The sequence below is a fragment of the Monodelphis domestica genome, chromosome 2 (genome assembly GCF_027887165.1).
Source record: "Monodelphis domestica isolate mMonDom1 chromosome 2, mMonDom1.pri, whole genome shotgun sequence".
Taxonomy (NCBI): Eukaryota; Metazoa; Chordata; class Mammalia; order Didelphimorphia; family Didelphidae; genus Monodelphis; species Monodelphis domestica.
Genome location: NC_077228.1, coordinates 145257207 through 145277936, shown reverse-complemented (window position 1 = coordinate 145277936; position 20730 = coordinate 145257207). Strand labels below are relative to the sequence as shown.

The following is a 20730-nucleotide window of genomic DNA, read 5'->3' as shown; positions in this document are numbered from 1 at the left end:
GCCAGGATTACCAGCCAAACTTACTGGCCACAATTTTCAGACTATATTTTCTCCCTTTTAAAAAAAATAGGATCCCCCCACCCCCTTGCATTCATGGTCTTCTACCTCTTGACAAAAGGGAGGGTACTGCTTTCTCCTATCTCTTCTTTAGGTTCACTTAAAAAACATTCAGCTTCAAATTTTGTGGGTTATTTATATTATTATTTTATCATGCATATTGTATTCCTGGTCCTCCTTGCTTCATTTTGCATCAGCTCATATAACTCTTCTTGTGTTCCATCTGTATTCTTCATACACATTTATTCCAGAAGAATAATTTTTTTTTGTTACAGTCATTTCATTTCTTACAATTTGTTTAGTAATTTTGTTCTAGCTATTATCACAAAAAGTGCTTCTATATTTATTTTGGGTTATGTGGAACCTATCTTTCTGTCTTTGACCTCCTTGGGGTATATGCCTAGCATTTTTTGATTAGTCAAAGATCACTGAGTGCTTCAGCAAACACAGCTGCTCTTTGTGTCATGGCTACCAATTTGCCTTGTTTCTGAGTCAAGGACCTACTGGAACTGTGTGAAGAAAGCAGATGTTGAGAGTTATTAGAAAAAGAAATGATTAGAAAAAGAAGGGGAAGGATACCTAGATCTCAGCAGAGAAAGTACTCCAAGGTTGGGCTGGGTTATCTGCCACAGAACTCTCTCTTCTTAGTGAGGAATCTTTCCAAAGGTTTTAACCATGACTTTATAGAGAGGCCAATGTGGGAGTGGTATGATGTTTGTGGAAGTTTCTTGCTATGGAATATATGTCTGAATAATAAGACTCAGATTAGACTTAGGCTAATAATATGGTAAAGGAAAATTTTACATTTTAGAGAAAAATGAATTTTTTTTCCTTTACCTTCTTTGGTTTAACTTCAGGTTTATCTGGAAAGAATATTGGATTTTATTTTTTTATTTTTTTGTCAGCAGAAACCTAGATTTAAATCTCACTTCTGACCATGGACAAGTCACTTCAGCTGTGTCTTAGTTTATCACATCTTTAAAATTGTGGGAATAATCCCTTTAGAATTTACTTGGTGGGATTGTAGTGAGAATTGACTCAGAGAAAACATGTAAAGGGCTTTGTCAATTTAAGTCACTGGATAAATATTCATTATTCTTATCCATATTACGTTATACCACTTGCCAGCAACATTTAAGACCAATTAATTAAATTACAGAAGATATTTCTCTAGTGTCAGATTTCAACAAGAAGCCAATTTTGCTTTCCATTTTAAAATCAACCACTGATTAATAGTTAAAGTCTGCTCACCTGTTCTCTAGAAATAAGGTTCATTTCCTTCAACACAAAACTCCTTGTAGGGTTTACCTGAAAATTTTCTTATAGTCATTGTAAAAAGATTTAATGTGCTCCAGTGCTCAGCTAATTTGTGTGTCTTCCTCTTTGACCACATGGATACTTCAGTGCTCACATAGACACTTTTTTATAAAATCAGATATTAAAATGACCATGTACAAAATAGATAAAATTAGTTGAGTCAAACAGCATTTACTACAAGCTGACCATGTGGTAGGCAATGTTGTAAGTGTTGGAGATACAAAGAAAGGCAAAAAGACATTTCTTTGTCCTCAAGAAGTTTATATTCCAATAGGGTGTAAACAATTATTCAGATAAAAGAAAAATACAGTGTAAATGGAGGCACCTTGACAGAAGCCATCAGCAACTTGGGGGACAAAGAAAAGTCTTTCTGGAACAGGTAGATTTTGAGCTACCTTTAAAAATATATATTTCTCCACTATAGAAAACAATAATTTTTAACACAACCCTAAGATCCAAATTGCCTCCCTATCTTGCCTGTCTGTCCCTCTCCTCAGATGGCAAAGCAACTTGATCTAGATTATACATGTATGATCATGCAAAACGCCTTTCCAAATTGGTCATTTTTATGAGAGAATATTGAGCTGAGTCTTGAAGGAAGCCAAGGAAACTGAGAGAGAGGTGAGGTGGCAGGGCATTCTAGGTGGGGACAATTGGTGCAAAGGCATGGTATCAGTTAATGGAGTACCATGTTCCAAAGTCTGCAAATAGGCCAGTACTGCTGGTGTGGAGGAGAGAAAGGTATAAAAGGAAGATTGGAATAGAGGAAGAATGTGGTCAGATTGTGGTCAAATAAACAAGTTTTTATATGATTCTTAGTGGTAATATGGAGGCACTAAAACTCATTGAGGGAGACAGGCCTACAAATTTAGAAAAATCTCCTTGGCAGCTGAGTGGGAGACAGATTAAAATGGAGATATTTGACCAAAAGACTAGTTAGTTATAGAACCATTACTCATATGTCAAAAGGACTTTCCAATTACTTTCTTTCCTTTGTTTTTTAACCCTTACTTTCTATCTTAGAATCAGCATTGTGTATTGGTTCCAAGTTGGAAGAGTGGTAAGGGCTAGGCAATGGGGGTCAAGTGACTAACCCAGAGTCACACAGCCAGGAAGTATCTGAGGCCAGATTTGAACCCAGGATCTCCCATTTCTAGGTTTGGTTCTCAATCTACTGAGCCACCTCCTGCCCCTTCACTTACTTTTCATCATTAACAATCATACATATATATAATATTTAACATAATGTACAATAATTAATAACATGTATAAAATATACAAACAAAATAAACATAAACATAAAAAAATTAAAAAATATAAAAATATAAAACTCCAACATGGGGAAATCAATGCCAATGCCAACAGAAAGTCAAGGGGGGATGAAAGATAGAAAGATTAAGCATAACCTAATCTGAGACTGGATAGTTTTTTTTTTTTAATGACCTTATCCTGACTTATTATTTCAGAATTGGCATATTCTTTCTTTGTTTGCATATACATTATAATAACCATTCTAAGAGCCCTGGTGGAATTATCCCCACCTGATGTTTCTTATCCATTCAAACAATTAACATGCCAGTTGATCTCTCTGAGCATCATATGAAAAATAGGTACCTGCACTGCTGACCTTACCCCTATAGTCTGAAGAAAATGCTTAGTGAATCATAAAGAGATATAGAAATATAAGTAATGAATTATTATTAATAACAAAATCATAAAGCTACAATATTGGAAGTTAATTATTAGCCATTACACAGCAATAAGATTGTTCTATACTGAGGGGAGGTTAGCTGTCTTCTAAGGCTGTGTACAAAGAAACCTGTAAGATGCTCCTGATGCTGCTGAATAGTAAGCTGAAAATAGTGACCTGCATATGTATAGGACCCTAAGCAGTTGTCTAAGCCTTATCATAGTGCCAAAGATCTTGTTAATAGAAAGCCAAAAGAAAAATTATTATAAGGGAACAGGAAGCAAGAATTAACTCTAATCAAAACAGTGATCCAACATCATTCCAAAGGACCCATGATATGGGGGCAGCTGGGTAGATTGAGAGCCAGGCCTAGAGACGGGAGATCCTAGGTTCAAATCTGGCCTCAGACACTTCCCAGCTGTGTGACCTTGGGTGAGTCACTTAACTCCCATTTGCTAACCCTTACCATTCTTCTGCCTTGGAACCAATACACAGTATTGATTCCAAGATGGAATCTTGGTTTTTTAAAAAAAACCAAAGGACCCATGATGAAAAATTCTGTCCACCTCCAGAGAGAGACAGATGAACTCTGATTGCAGATTGAAGCATGTTTTGTTTTATTTGATTATTTAATTTGTGTTTTTTTAATAACATGGCTAATATGAAAATATGTTTTTCATGACCACTTGTATAATCGATATCAAATTACTTCCCATCTCAATGATAGGAAAGGGGCAGGAGAGAGGGAGAGAAATTGGACCTCAAAATTTAAAAAAAATAATTGCAAAGTTTTTTAAAACATTTAATTGGAAAATATTTAATGAAATAAGTAAAATATATTTTAGAAAGGACAAGTAAATAATTATAAATATAAAATCATAGCATGATCCCATAAGAATTATGGCAGGAACTTGAAATCCCATATTGCAGCAAGTCTAATGAACTAGAATCCTATGGACAACACGAATGGTTTACTAATCATTTTTATTCAGTTATATTGGAAGACAAGTGAAAGATCAAAGATTATTGTTTGGGGTAATTGGATTGGTAATACCTTATCAGGAAACCTAGGTTTCTATTAACTAAATCAACTTGTTCCAATAAAGCAAGCAATAAGCATTTGTTGAACACTTTTTATGTGCCAGGAACTATGGTAGGCTCTGGGGATAGAAATATTAGAAAAGTCCAACAATCCCTGGATTTGAGAAGCTTATATTGTATCCTGCAGGTAGAATGTGATTCCACAATGAGATCTCTCTATTTGATCATTGAGCATCTCTGGACAAAGTTGTGAAATTGGAGAATTGTGTCATAATATCTAGAGAGATGGCTTCAGAGTCAGAAAGGTCTGGACTCAAGTTCCATCTCTGATTCCTCTCGGCACCCTAGACAATTCTCTGTCACTGTATGTGTTGTAAAGTAGGTGCTGATCTGCATTGATAGTTTCCTAATTAGCAAGTTCATATACTTTGCTTCCTTGTACAGTGACTGGATAGAGTGCTGGCCCTGGGAGTCAGGAAGACTCATCTTCCTGAGTTCAAATCAGCCCTCAGACACTTACTAGCTGTGTGACACTGGGCAAGTCACTTCACACTCAGTTGCCTCATCTGTAAAATGATCTAAAGAAGGAAATGGCTAACTACCTTGTTATCTTTGCCAAGGAACCCCCAAATGGAATCACAAAGAGTCAGACATGACTGAAAAATGGCACAACACACCAATGAAATTACACATCTGCTCCAAACAAATAAAATAAATCCATGTTATTTGTTCTAACAAATAAAAGAATAAAATAGCTGATCCCTCTCTGTTGCCAGATGTATTTATCAAGTGCTACAGAAAATCCTAGACAGATGAAGATTTTAAGAAGTAATTAGATTTTGTTGAGACCTTTTTTTTTTATTATCAAGGTTTTATTTCACCAACATATACAATATAACATTTATGGTACTAATGGTTAAAATCACAATAATTTAAAAAATAAGGTCATTCAACAAAATAAGATTCCTGTAATATCTAAGCTTTGTGTCGTAAATTAAATTCTGACAGTATATTATCAGTGCCCAAAACTGAACCTTTAATTTTTATCCCTACCGTTAAAAGGGAAAACAATAATCAAATATTGGTCAAAACTCTGCCATGAGTCACTAGATATCAAATCAAAGGTGAGCACTAGGATTCTAATTTGACTATTTCATGGATCTGGTTTACCAGCTTCAAATTGATGCTTTACATTTCAAAACTGGAACTATAAATTTAAGAGAATTCATTAATTATTTATTCTGCTCTTAGTGTACAAAAAGTATCATTAGTCAATAATGATAAAAAACAAAACTAAATCTATTTTCATAATTTAAAAAATTTATTAAGTTGAATATCAAATTTTTCACTGGCAAGCAAATAATATGATTTTCATGGTACAAGTGCATTTTTAACAGTCTCTGGAACACAGCCTGCATAGTAATCATAATTCCTCAATGTGGCAAGGACACCAGCAGAATTCATATGCTTTACTTCCTTATGGTATTGCTCAAGAGGTCATTTTTGACCTCTGAGAAATTTAGTTAAGTGTGAAAAAAAGTCATATTATGAATGACTGAAGAGAGAATGGGTATTGGAGAAGTAGAGACATTAAGGAAAGATGGGAATTCTGTCTTTCCTTGTCTTCAGAATACATGGCTTTACTACAACCTTGTTTCTAAACTTGAATCTTTGAAGTTTATCTTTTTAACTGAAGTGTAAGGCTGCATTTATCCACATTAAATTGAATCTAAAAATCTATGAAGTGAAACTCTATTCGTCATCATTTTTTGGTATTCTATTATCAAATGTTACATATTTTCCTAGATTTTCATTATCTGTACATCTTTATGTCAGCCTCACATTTATCCAAGTCATTGATAACTTATGTCAAACATCATAGGCCAAAGCATAGTTGTGTTGGATATTTCATTAGAAACCTTCCTCTAATTTGACAAGGGGCTATTAATCACTCACTACTCATTAGACTTGGTCATTCAACTTATATCATTGTACTATCATTTGGTCCCTATTTCTTTATTTTGTCCATAAGAATAGCAGGAGAAATTTTTCCTAGATAGTTAAAATCTAAAATTTAGTTAATATTTATGACATTCCACAATTTACCAGCTTAGTAATTCTGTCAGAAAAGAAGTGGTTCATCTTGTATACCTGTTCTTGATGAAATCATGTTACAACTTTTCATGATCATTGCTTCTTTTTCTAAATGGTTGTCTACCATCCCTTTAACAATACAGTCTACAGGGGCAGCTAAGTGGCTCAGTGAATAGAGAACCAGACCTTGAGATATGCCGGGTCCTTGGTTCAAAACTGGTCACATGACACTTCCCAACTGTGTAACCTTGGGCAAGTTACTTAACCTGAATTGCCTAGCTCTTAATGCTCTTCTGCATGGGAACCAACACTTAATATCAAATCTTAAGACAAGAAGGCAAGGGTTTAAAAAGAAAATTCTGCCATCAAAGACAAATTCACTACCTTGAGGAAATGTATTTCCTTTTTCTTTTAACTATCAGAATGGTTATTTTCCTTTCTGTAGCCTTGAGGCTAGCAGAAAACTTCTCCCAACATTTAATCTTTTAAAGGTCACTGGCAATGCCCCAGCAATTCCATCACTGGTTTTTCAGTACTCATAGATTCAATTCATCTGAATCTTATGACTTGAACTCCTCAAGCATGGGCAGTTAGGTCTTCTCTTTTTGTCTTCCTATTTCAAGTCAAATATTTAAGTACCTACTGTATACCAACAATGTTCTAGGTGCTGGAGATAAATGGATAAAAAAATAATAAGTTCTTGCCCTCAAGGAGCTTATATTCTATTGGGGAAAAACAGCATGGTAAGGCCTTCCTGCTAACTGTTATTTTCTGTTCTTTCAAGTCCAAAGATTATTCTCCTTGGCAGGCAGAAGAAAAAAGAGCAAAAATAATAGTTGAATATTTTCTTTAGTATCTTTAGTATATATCTTTAGTATCATTATCATATTCATACTAAACCCTGGTCACTCTATTATTATTATATTTGTGCTCTGGATTTGTGATTTCATCACTATAGGGGACTCCCAATGTGGAAATTCCTTTTACTGATACAATTTGGCAACTTCTGTAATTTAAAAATCCTAGATAGTTGCTTGGAGCACTGGGATGTGAAGTGAATTGGCCATGGCTGATTAGCTAGTACATGTCAAAGGTAGCACTTGTACTCAAGTCTTAATAACTGTTATGGTCAGCCTTCTGTCCTTAACTGACCCAGATACAGAATTTTCTTTTTTTCCTTTTAAAATAGGTTTACTTATGGCTTATCCATTTTTCTTTTTGAAATTGAGTTTTTAGATTCTCTAGTTATTTTTTCCTTTGAGTAATTTATAGTTTGGGAGATCTCTGCCCATTTCCTTTAAACAGTAATATAATTTTTCATTCAATTAAAAAAAAACATTTATTAAGCATCTTCTATGTGCTAAGCAGTTTGCTAAAGAAAGGAATGCAAATAAGAAAAAGACAGTCCTGGCTCTCAAAGAGTTATTATAATCTACTGGGGGAAGATAATCCACAAGAAGAAGCTGAAAAGCTGGAGGTGGGGAAGTTGTCACCAGGGGCAAGGTAATCAGGAAGCATGGTATTAGGTGGAGTTGAAGCCAAGCAGAACTACTGATGGAAAATGGGGCTACCTGGAATCCCTCAATAAAGGAAGATTTTTGAAGGAGTTTAATGCTTTGCTCTCCAGCCCTCCTATCTGAGAGGAGAGACAACCATGAGTGAGTTGAGAATTAAACATTTTACATGCATCTTCTTATTTGATTCCAACAACAGCCTCATGGTAAATGTTAGAGATATAATTCCATTTTACAGATGAGGGAACTGGGGCATAATCAGGTTTGTGGCTTACCCATAGTTGTACAAACATTTAATATCAGAAGTGGGATTTAAACCCAGCACTATCCTGACTCAAGTCTAGTGTTCTTTCTGCTACATGTAATAATACTCTTCTCTGCCTCCACATAGGTAAAAACAAAAAGGAAATAAAAACCTTTCTGTCTTTCAAATTTCTTGTAAACTTCAGGACACTGAGCTGTAGCTTTTCTGACATTATTCTTATAGGACTATTCCCAGCTTTGTGTCTTTCTTACATTACCTAGTTTCATTTTTTTTGTATATAATTTAAAAATGTTAAGTTGGTTAATGACTTTTCTTTGCATCCACATCAATCTTTTTAGATTTCTGCCTTTTAGTCTTCATGGAGATCAATAATATTTATGTCTTCAGAATCTCATTCCTAAAATTTTACTGAATTAGAAAAAAAAATAAAAAGTTCATTTGGAAGAACAAAAGATCAAGGATATCCAGGGAAATCATGAAAAAAAATGTGAAGGAAGGAGGCTTTGCAGTCCCAGATCTCAAACTATACTATAAAGCATCAGCCATCAAAACAATTTGGTACTGGCTAAGAGACAGAAAGGAGGATCAGTGGAATAGACTTGGGGTAAGTGACCTCAGCAAGACAGTCTATGATAAGCCCAAAGATCCCAGCTTTTGGGACCAAAACCCACTATTTGATAAAAACTGCTGGGAAAGTTGGAAGATAGTGTGGGAGAGATTAGGTTTGGATCAACATCTCACACCCTACACCAAGATAAACTCAGAATGGGTGAATGACTTGAATATAAAGAAGGAAACTATAAGCAAATTAGGTGAACACAGAATAGTATACATGTCAGATCTTTGGGAAAGGAAATACTTTAAAACCAAACAAGAGCTAGAAAAAAATCACAAAATATAAAATCAATAATTTTGATTACATCAAATGAAAAAATTTTTTTTTTACAAACAAAACCAATGGAACCAAAATTAGAAGGGAAGCAACAAATTGGGAAACAATCTTCATGACAAAAACCTCTGACAAAGGTCTAATTACTCAAATTTATAAAGAGCTAAATCAGTTGTACAAAAAATAAAGCCATTCTCCAATTGATAAATGGGCAAGGGACATGAATAGGCAATTTTCAGTTAAAGAAATCAAAACTATTAATAAGCACATGAAAAAGTGCTCTAAATCTCTGATAATCAGAGAGATGCAAATCAAAACAATTCTGATGTATCACCTCACACCTAGCAGATTGGCTAGCATGACAGCAAAGGAAAGTAATGAATGCTGGAGGGGATGTGGCAAAGTCAGGACATTAATGCATTGCTGGTGGAGTTGTGATCCAACCATTCTGGAGGGCAATTTGGAACTATGCCCAAAGGGTGCTAAAAGACTGTCTGTCCTTTGATCCAGCCATAGCACTACTGGGTTTGTACCCCAAAGAGATAATAAGGAAAAAGACATGTATAAAAATATTCATAGCTGCGCTCTTTGTGGTGGCAAAAATTTGGAAAATGAGGGGATGCCCTTCAATTGAGGAATGGCTGAACAAATTGTGATATATGTTGGTGATGGAATACTATTGTGCTCAAAGGAATAATAAAGTGGAGGAATTCCATGTGAACTGGAATGACCTCCAGGAATTGATGCAGAGTGAAAGGAGCAGAACCAGGAGAACATTGTACACAGAGACTGATACACTGTGGTACAATTGAATGTAATGGACTTCTCCATTAGTGGCAATGCAGTGATTCAGAACAACTTGGAGGAATGTACAAGAAAAAACTTTATCTGCATTCAGAGGAAAAATTGTGGTAGTAGAATCACAGAAGAAAAACAATTGCTTGAATACATGGGTCGAGGGGATATGGTTGAGGATGTAGACTCTAAATGAACATCCTAATGCAAACACCAACAACATGGGAATAGGTTCTTTTCAAGGACACATGTAATACCCAATGAAATTGAACATTGGTCACTTGAAGGGTGGGGCAAGGGGAAGGAGGGAAATAATGTGATTCCTGTAACCAAGGAATAATATTATAAATTGACTAAATAAATTAATTTAAAAAATAAATGGTAATAAAAAAAGAATCTCATTCCTGTGAGCTTTACAGAGCTCCACTAATTAGCCCTGTAGAAGAAATTTAGGCCATTAGGGTTTACCTAACCTTTCTCTGAATCCTTTGAACTATGCTCACCCCAAATCTAGGGTGTATGCCAGGCTCTGCCTGGCTTTGCTCTTCTTTTCCATCACAAATCCAAAAACTTTTTCTCCCTTTGACTCCTGGGTTTCCATAATTTTTTCTTCAATGAATTCTTTCTAGCTGGTAAGAATCATATCCAGAAAAGTACTTCACTTCATTTGTTTGTTGAAGGATGAAATGATTATTAGACATAATCTTATTAACTGCTCTTGTTTGGCAGGGATGCCCAGATCATCAACATCCCCTTACCTCTATATGATACCTCTCTGCCAAAGTTATCATTTGTTCCCTGAAATCTGTGGGGTTTTCCTCCCTTCTTTCTGCCCATGCGGTCTATATTATTATTTCCATGACCACATTGCTTCTGTTTTTACCTCTATTCATCTTCACCCAAATATCTTCTGCCATTCCTTCTCATGTTGGTTACAAGATCTCCTTGAATAAATATATCTTAATACTCCACTCTGTGTGCTCACTGACTTATCCTGTTACTTTTGGTTAAGGAATAGTATTTTAGACTCATATTCCAGTCATGTTTCCCATCCCAGTAAGTCTCAGGAATGTGGGTGAAGTCCAGTTTTACTCCTTTCTTTAGGAATTCTGGCACCTTTTTAGTGTTAACCCTAATTTGTGCATTTTTGTATAGATAATTAAATCCATGGGTTTTATTGCTTAATTCTTTTTGTGGATTGTGTGTCCTATGTATTTCTTCTTCCTTCATTGTAACTATTTCCTGCAACTTCTAGCTTAATTAAGGGCCAGCTTTCTATTTTCCTTTTTCAGTTTAAAACCATTAAAAAACTTCCAACACTTTGCCTTCTGTTCTAGAATCGAAACTAAATGTTGGTTCCACAGCAGAAGAGAAGTAAGGGCTGGGCATTTGATGTCAAGTGACTTGCCCAGGGTCACACAGCTAGGAGATAGATATTTGAGGTTAGATTTGAAGCCAGGGCCTCCCATTTCTATGCCTGTCTCTTTATCCACTGAATCACCAACATGCCTCCAGTCTAAAGACTGAATAGATTTGCAAGGTTTGATTAAATTTGCTAGATTAAAGCTCTTTGAAGATTTGTGTCTTATTCATATTTTCTGTCCTTTCCCCCTAAGTAGCTATAAGTGCTTTGTCTTAAATGTCTTAGACTTTTAAATATTTGCTGAATGTTGAAGTCTATCCAAGTATAAATGATGTGCTCTACTAAAAGCCAACTACCCTCATTTTCCCTCTTAGTCCCCAAAGAAAACCATAATGAACAATATTCAATTAAAACAAAAAAATTAAATGTCAGAGTATGGATCATAACTTTGTAACTGGCTTTTAAAAAATACAATGAAAATGATTTGTGAATGTGTATCCTTCTGCCTCTAAGTTTGAGTTCTCTTTCCCTCATGAGTCAAACTTGCAGGTGTTTGTATAAAATCCAAAAAGCAATGAAAAATGAGGCTGTGGTTCCAGTGAGACATTTTACATTTCAGTGCTTACTAATCCCCTGGACACAGGGTGAGACATTCCAGGACTTACTAACCTCCTGGACAGCATCGACTGGGAAGCAAGGAGGAAAAAGTCAAATGATCTGATGAAAAGGAGTTTGGAAACTTGAAGGAAACCCACATGGAGCTGAGAGTTGGGGGCAGGAGTACAGTGCCATAAAAAAACTACAGGCTTCTTTTTCAAGGACTTTGAACTGAATTTTAACTTTTGGCTCAGTTGCAATCAGGGTCAGGCTGCCCCAGAGGGTAACAAGGCATCAGCCTTGTGTTCAATGGGGCGCCTTTACTTTTTACACTTTGGGGGATTGGAGGGGGAGTAGCAATAGTTTTGCATGCCCCAACATAATAAGGATTTGGCCAGTCAGTTTGGTCATTGGACCCTAGCTCAAGACTGTTATGATGAAATTTGATACTAACAGATTTCCAAGAATACTTATAGGGAACCCAAAAAGTAAGGAAATGAAGTAGTAGTAGTAGTAGTAAGTACTATTTATATAGTGCTTACTATGTGCCAGACACTGTGCTAATTGTTTTACAATTATTATCTCATTTGATTCTCACACTAACTCTGAGAAAAGTGCTAAATTTGGAGTCAGAGTAACTGGATTTGAAGCCAAACACACCTCTCTTCTGAATTTCCCTTTTACCATCCAGGATACCTTGTTCAGCTCTTTTTCATTTGAGTTCTACTCTTCCTGACCCTATTTGGGGTTTTCTTAGCAGAGATACTGGAATAGTTTGGCATTTCCTTCTCTAGCTCATTTTACAGATGAGGAAATTGAGGTAAACAGAGTTAAATGACTTGCTTAGGGTAACCCAACTGGTAAGGATTTGAGGCCAGATTTGAACTCATGAGTCTTCCTGACTTCACACCTAGCACTCTATGCACTGAGTCACCCAGCTGCCCCATTAAGGACATCACTATCCTTCTATTTATCTAGGTCTTCACCTTTGGTGTCATGCTAGACTCCTTCTTCTCACTCAACTCCTCATATCAAATCAGTTGCAAAATGTTTGCTTCTCTCCATTTAAATACTGCCCCTATAACTCAGACCTTCATCATCTCTGGGTAAGACTCTTATAACAGTTTTCAATTTGGTTTCTTTCTTTGTAGTCTCTCTCCCCTCTAATCTAATCCATCTTCCACACAGCTACCAAAATAATTTTCCTAAAGCAACCTCTCCTGTTCCCTAAAGTCAATAAATTCCAGTGTCTCCTTATTGCCTTCAGGATCAAATATAAATTATTCTATACACCATTTAAAACTCTTCCTAATTTGTCTTCTTCCAATATTTCTAGTTATCTTATATGTTATCCCACATTTGAGCCATAACTGGACTACTTGTTATTCTTTCTATATCCATGATGGTGAACCTATGACACATGTGTCAGCACTGACACATGTAGCCATTTTCTATGACAAGTGGTTGCATGTGGACTCAGTGTGCCTTGGGGCCCAGGAGCCAGCTGGAGAGCCATGTACCTATAGCCATGGCTGTGGCCATGCCCTGGCCTGGCCTGGTGGTGGGGAAGAAGGGAAAGCTGTTCCACACACTGGCCATATGGGTGGGGGGTGGGAGGCAAGTGTCAGGCAGCCTGGGGCAAGTGGCAGGGGGCTTGCACCAAGTAGCTGGGATGTATGGGGCTCTCCAGGGGGTGGGGAGGAGAAGCACACACAAGCAGCCTGGGGAGGGGAAGGGTGTGGTGAGTGGGTGGGGAGAAACTTGGTAGGGCTCCATCCCACTTACAACAGAGGAGTTCCTGGAACCCATTGCCAGACACTTTTAGCACCCTGAAAAATATAGCAATGGCTTTACTCACAATTTATCCCTCTATGTACTTTTGTGAGACCTTATTCTCAGTGTTGAATAATATCAAAACCAACTAAAGAAACAGATTGACAGATGAAGTTAGTAGTGCTTTCTTGGACTTGAAGTGTACAAAATACCAACCTTCAATTGAAGATTTAGCCAATTAAATTCAGCAACAAAAAAGTCACTAATAAGCAGATTAGTTAAAGAATTCCCCCTCCCCCTCACTTTTCTTAGTTCATGGCACCCCACACAAGTTAAATAATATCAAGATCAGTAAAATAAACTGACTGACAGATGAACAAAGAAGTCACTAAGCAGGTAGGTTAAATAATTAGTTTTTGGTTTATTAAACAGAGTTATATATTACAATTATACATTTTTGTTATTTAAACTATAAATATCATGAAATTATGGTTTTTTTTCTTGAAGTGACATACCACCTGAGTTATGCTTGTTTTTTTGGAGAATTTTGACACACCAAGCTCAAAAGGTTGCTCATCGCTGTTCTATATGATGCTTTACAACTACTGATGCTCTTGCATTGGTTCCATGCCAAACCCAGAATATTTTCCTCTATTTCTTTCAGGACTCAAAGAAGACCTTCTGCAGGAAGCTTTTCCTGGTTTGTTTGTACCACTGCCCCCTTCCTCTTTGGTTACTTTCCTTGTATTTCCTATCTCCTTTATTTCTATTTATATATGTGTTTTCTATTCCATTAGAATGTAAACTCATTAGAGTCATGGACCAATCTGATTTTTCTTCATTACTCTAGCTTAACATAGTACCTGATAGAGTAAGCATTTAACAAATACTTGTTGATTTATTGATTTGATCTTTATTTTGCCACTTACTACTTTTTTGGCCTTGGTCTAGTCATTTAATCTCTCTAAGCATCAGGTATGCCATATGTAAAATGAAGATGTTGGAATAGATGGTCCTCAACTACCCTTTTAGCTTTCAGTCTAAAATTCTATAACCTTATAAAGTGAATCAAGGGGCTGGAATTGTGTGGGGTCTAACTTTGCAATAAGTGGTAGAAGAAAGTTAATTTTGATTTGAACAGGCATGCTGGAAAGAGCACTGATTTTGAGATCAGTATCCCTGGGTTTAAATTTCAGCTATGCTATTCAAAACCTGTTCATATTTTTTCAGTATCATTTAAGCAATTAACATCAATTAGCTTTTACAAAAATGTGCTGTGAAGGTATAACGACAGAGATACCACAAAATTCCAAACAGGGAGCATGCTCTCATCTACCTTGATCTCTGGAGAAAGTGGACTCAAACTTAAGGTGGTTGTTACAAAACCTTTCCCCCTTCAAGTTCACTTCTGGGTCCCTACAGCTGATGAACATGCTGTTCCCTTGCTTGCAGAACACATTATCTTGGTATCTAAGCTTGAATTACTGTTGGGATGAGTCAAACATATTGCTCCTTAGGAACAGCTCTTCTCCATTCTCAGCTATTGCTACTATCAGCTCCAGTTGCTAGGGAGATTGTTGATGGCCTCTTCTGATGTTTTGAAGTGAATCTCTTGGCCCATTACATCTCTGATAATCATTCAACTAAAATCAAGAAGAAATAAACACGAGAGAGACAGTTGAAGCAGAGGTTCTGCGCATGTCCTAATACATTGAAGGTGATTCAGTAGAAAAGGCAGACACTTCTGTTGTTGCTATCTCTTTTATAATCTCAACTAGAACAACTAGCACCTTTGGTGTGAGGGCTAGCCAAGCTCTTTTCAGGGCTGCTCATCTGCCCTCTGTGTCCAATTCTTAGTAGTAGATCGGAGAAGCTGTACCATGTGGTGAGGCCACACTGCCTCAGCAGACAGGCTATATATACCAGGTTGAGGGTAACCAACAGGGTTCATAACTATCTGTGAATTAGGGAGATGTCTACCCCAAACATGTCAAGGCTTCCCCTGGCAGAAATGGGTAGATGGGAACAGTTTGTTCCATTGGTCATGAAGGCAACTAAAGCAAGCATTGTGGAGCACTTGGAGCTTAGTTATAACTTGAGGTCAATCACTGCAACACAAGTTATTGCCAATCATCTTTTTGAAAAATTTAATTTAATTTTTATTTTAATAACACATTTCCACATGGGTTTTCTGAAGTTATATAATCCAATTTGTCTCACTCCATTCTTCTCTCCCAACCCCCAGAGCTGGCAGGATCTGGGTTAGACATGTATTATCACATAAAACATGTTTCCATATTATTGATTTTTAGAAGTAAATAATATCATAAAACCAAAACCCTAAAACATTTATGCAAATGAGTGATAAATCATATGCTTCTTACTCCAATCTTCATTCTTACTCCAACAGTTCTTTCTCTGGAGATGGATAATGCTCTTTTTTATAAGTCCCTCAGAACTGTTCTGGATCATTGTATTGCTATTAGTATCAAAGTCTATCATTGCACATTTTTTATATTACTGTATACAATATTTTCCTGGTTTGGCTTATTTCACTCTGCATCAGTTCACATAGGTTCATCATTCCTTATAGAACAATAGTATTCCATCACCAAATATACCACAATTTATTCAGTCATTCTCCAGGTGAGGGACATTTGTTTAGTTTCTAATTCTTTGCCACCCCAAAGAAAGCAGCTATAAATATTTTTGTACAAACAGATCCTTTTACAGATACTTTTTTTTTTTACAAACATTTTGTACAAACAGATACATTGATCTCTTTGGACTGGATCAAAGGTTATGCATTCTTTGTTAGGTCTTTGAGCAAAATTCCAAATTGCCCTTTAGCATGGTTGGATCAATTCACAACTCCACCAGCAATGTACAAGTGTCCCTTTTTTTTCTTCTTCTAGAACTTTATTAGAATGGACAGGCTATCCAGAGTAAAGGCAAGGCAGGTCACTAAAGTCTCATGGGATTTTACAAGCATTAAGTGTTCTTCCTCCTTAATAATTTAAAACAACAGCATCATAGATAAAACCCTCGTGGACCCTTAGCACCCTTCTGCCAAACCCCAGATAGCCCATTTCAGAGAACATCAGGAGCGCTCTGAGCAATTAGACCTCCTTGGGCGCCTTCATCAGAAGATCCTCGATATCCTTTTCAATGTTGATGGTTTCAAATCTCCTGCTGTACCTCTTCACTGGCACGCCATCAGGACCCACAAGGAACTTCTCAAAATTCCAAGAGATGTCATTCCTGCACACTGGAGACCAGATCATGAGCTTTGGGTCGGTCATTAGGGAATTGATATCATCACTTGGGGTTGGCAGTGCCTCCCGTAGGAAGGTGAAGAGAGGGCGAGCCCTTTCTCCATTCACCTCACACTTCTCAAAGAGCATGAAGTTGGGCTGAAACCCAGAGCTAGGTCAGACGAATTTCAAAGAATTCAGGATCTCCTCATTCTTGGCATTCTCCTGGTGGCCGATTTGGTTGCAGGGAAAGCCGAGCACCATGAAGCCGCGACCCCGTGGTGCTTCTGCAGCTCCTTCATCTGCGTGTAGTCGCGGACGGTGGTGCCTCAGAGAGACACCACATTCTCGAAGAGCAGGACCTTGCCCCACAGCGAGGCCAGGTTCAGTAGCTCTCCGCTGCCCAGAAGGCGAGCCGAGAAGGCGTGCAGGGAGCCCGCGGCGCACGTGCTGGGACTGATTGGGAGGCTGGCCCAGGTACCTACCGGGACGGCAGAGGCGAAGAAGCCCAAGCTTCGGGAAGCAGCGGTCTAGTGTCTCAATTTTTATTGCCAATCATCTTGGCTTTTGTCTTGTCATTAGACTTCAATGACTCTGGAAGAGAGAATGATGCTGATGACTTTGTACAACTCTGCCTCACTTCAATCCAATTCATGTGAAAGTCAAGACATTACCCCAGGATTTCATTGGTCTGCTTTGAAAATGAAGAGCAAATCATATAGTAGTTCTTGACTCATTAGCCACCAAAGAGAAGTGAATTAGTCTGTTCAAGAGTCTTTTATATATACACATTCAGTTATAGCTTATCAGCCAATGTAAAAAGGCTTCTTAAACAGAGAGGAAACCATAAGATTATCTCTGTATGCCCAGAAGTGGAGAGAGATCCAGGCCTGGAGATAGGAGGTCCTGGGTTCAAATTTATCCCAGACATTTCCTAACTGTTTTTCCTTGGAGAAGTCACTTACCTTGCCCTCATATCTCTTCTGCCATAGGACCAATATAGTGTTCATTCTAAGATGGAAAATAAGGGTAAAAAAAAAGTGAACCATGCAGAAGTCCTTAACCAAAAGAGGAGTATTGGTTTTCTCAAAAAATAAAATAGAATCACAATGACAGTGAAATTGAAAAACTTTGGCACAAACAAGATCAGTATAAGAAGAGAGACTATAGATTTGGGAAGAAAATGTGTGCAACAAATATATATGATAAAGGTTAGATATGCATGATTTCTAGACAATTATCATAAATATTTAAGACCAGGGGTTATTCTTCAGTGGATAAGTGATCAAAAGATAAGCACAATTTTCAGAAGAGAATTTACAAACTACTAACAACTGTCCCAAACCACTGATGATGAGAGAAATATAATTCAAAGCAACACTGACAATTTTGCTTTATGTCTAGAAAATTAGCAAAAATGTTAACAAATGAGTCTAGTCAATATTGGGGGACATGTAAGTATATTGTTGGTGTAGCTATAAACTGGTTTCATGATTCTAAAAGGAGATTTGGAATTATGCTTCCTAAAAAAGTAGCTAAAATATCCATATTCTTTGACCCAAAGATGCATTGTTAGGCATATTCCTCTTGGAGGTCAAAGATGGGAAAAAAAATTCCATATGCATTGGAATATTGACAACAATCTCTATTGAGGTAGCAAAGACCTGGAAACAAAGTAGATTTCTATTGATTGGAGAATGATTAAACAAATTATTGTACATGATTGTTTAAAAAATATTTTAAACTGTACTTTTTTGTGGTATTAAGTAGTGCTTACCATTTGCAATATCTCCCAACTCTCTTCCTTTTAAAAAACCAATTAATTTTTTTTCTATTCTTTTTTAAAAAATAATTTGATTTCCAAATTTTCTCCCTCCTTGCACTTCTACCACTCATTGAGAAAGCAAGCAATATATTAGTTGTACTTGTGAGATCATGCAAAACACGTTTCTATATTAGCCATTTTATGCAAAAAAGCAAGAAAAATAAAGTGAAAAAGCTGTACTTCAATTTACATTCAGAGTTCATCAGTTTTTTCTTTGGAGGACAGTATTTTTCATTATGAGCCCTATGGAATTTTCTTGGAACATTGTATTGATGAAAGTGGCTAAGTCTCACCACTGATCAACATTACAATAGTGCTGTTACAGTGTGTAATGATCTCCTGATTGTGCTCACTTCACTATGATAAGTTCAGGTAGGCCTTCTCAAGTGTTTCTGATATCATCTTGCTTGTCATTTCTTATAGCACAATAGTACTCTGTAGCAATGATTGCCACCACAAAAAGAACAGATATAAATATTTTTGTACATAAGCCTTTCCCCTTTTCTTTGATCACTTTGGGAAACAGAATTAGACTATGAGTCTCAAGTTTTGCTGGGTCAAAAGATATGTACAGTATTACTCTCTTCAAATAGTTTGCCCCTTCAGTAATTCAAGTCACTTTTCTTCCCAACTTTTCAACTTCTCTTTATCCATTGGCTTTTTTCTTTACTACCTATAAATACAACATATACATCATTTACCCTTAAAAAATACCTTTATTTAACTTTACTATCCACTTTATTCACTTGTTCCATTTCACTACTTTTCATAGTTAGATTCCTAGAAATAAGGAAGGAAAAGAAAATAAGCATTTATATAGCATCTACTGCATGCCAAGGCCTTACACAGATATTATATCATTTGAGTGCCACAAGCACTATGCAATGTAGGTGCTATTATTATCCCTCTTTTACAGTTGAGGAAACTGAGGCTCCAGAGTGGTGACTGTGAGTGGAGAAAAGAGACATGTGAGATGTGTAGAGATGTGCTGAAAAGACAAAACTTGGCAATGAATTGGATAGATGGGATGAGTGAAGGAGAAATTGAGAATTATACTGAGATGAAGAGCCTGAGTGATTGGGATTATGGAAGTTGGTATCCTCCACAGAAATGAGGAAGTTTGCGGGAAGGAAGGGTATTTGGGGAAAAGATAATGTAGTGAATTGGGCAGGCAGAATTGACTAGATGTGAGGGATGAGGGGTTACAGAGTGGAGAATGACTCTAGGGCTATAAATGAGGGTGACTAGAAGTATAATAATGAAGTCCTGAACAGAGTTAGGAAAGTTTTGGAGGAGAGTCAATGAGTTCTGCATTGGATCCAATTGATTTGAGATGCTTATGTGACAACCAGTCTGAGATGTCCAAAGGCAGTTGTTGATGCAGGACAAGAGATCAGGAGAGAAATTGCACCTGGATATATAGATCTGGGAGTTGTCTGCATTTGCAAACACATACAGGTACACATAAAGTGAGGTAGAGGATTGTAGAAAGGCTATCTAAATTTTCTAGGATAATTAGTGTGTAGGGGCCATTGGCAAAGAAACATAAGAATGATTTTTTCCTATTTTCCCACAGATATATGGTACTGTGCTGGCTGGGAGAACTTCTGTTTTCTTGGTATTAATGGACAGGTCAAAATTAGTACAAGTGGCAGAGAATAGGTCCATATTCTATTGTAACTCAGCCTTGGAGGTTGCATTGCTATGCATAAATTCACTTACCTTGGCAATATAATTTCCAGGGATGTACACATAGATGATCAAATTGAAGGTCTACAGACCTGTTGTGTTGGCCATTGCCAACTTAATCATTTTCACTTGAATTGTAAAGATCACCTTAGCAAGATTAGGTCCTTTCTCCAGCCGAACTGCCACAGATTCAGTGTCTGATGGGTTGGCCATATTTTTGAAAGCCAAACATACCTTTATCTTGTCAACATGGAAATATAGAGATCCCCAGTTTATTTAGTTTGAGTGTAGAAAACCCAGGTTTTGATCTTGTCACTTTTGACCATGAAGGTCCCTCTTCACCAGACAATAGACATCCACTTCAGGTGGGAGACAGATCCCATCAAAGCTCTTTTGTCTCCAGAAGCTTCTCCAGGTATATCACACCCTCTTTACTGAAGATCGAACTCCAGACCTTCAGCTTGTGAGACTTGTGCTACCTACTGCGCCAAAGCTGAAGTGGATGTCTATTGTCTGGTGAAGAGGGACCTTCCCTCAGGGGGAAATCTCTCCTGTGACAAGGTCAAA

General features: G+C 37.0%; 1 pseudogene; it reads right to left on the bottom strand.

Annotated features, from left to right (window-relative positions):
* Positions 1-16514: 16514 nt before the first annotated feature.
* LOC100027650 (glutathione peroxidase 1-like) lies at positions 16515-20376 on the bottom strand (annotated as a pseudogene).
* Positions 20377-20730: the final 354 nt, after the last annotated feature.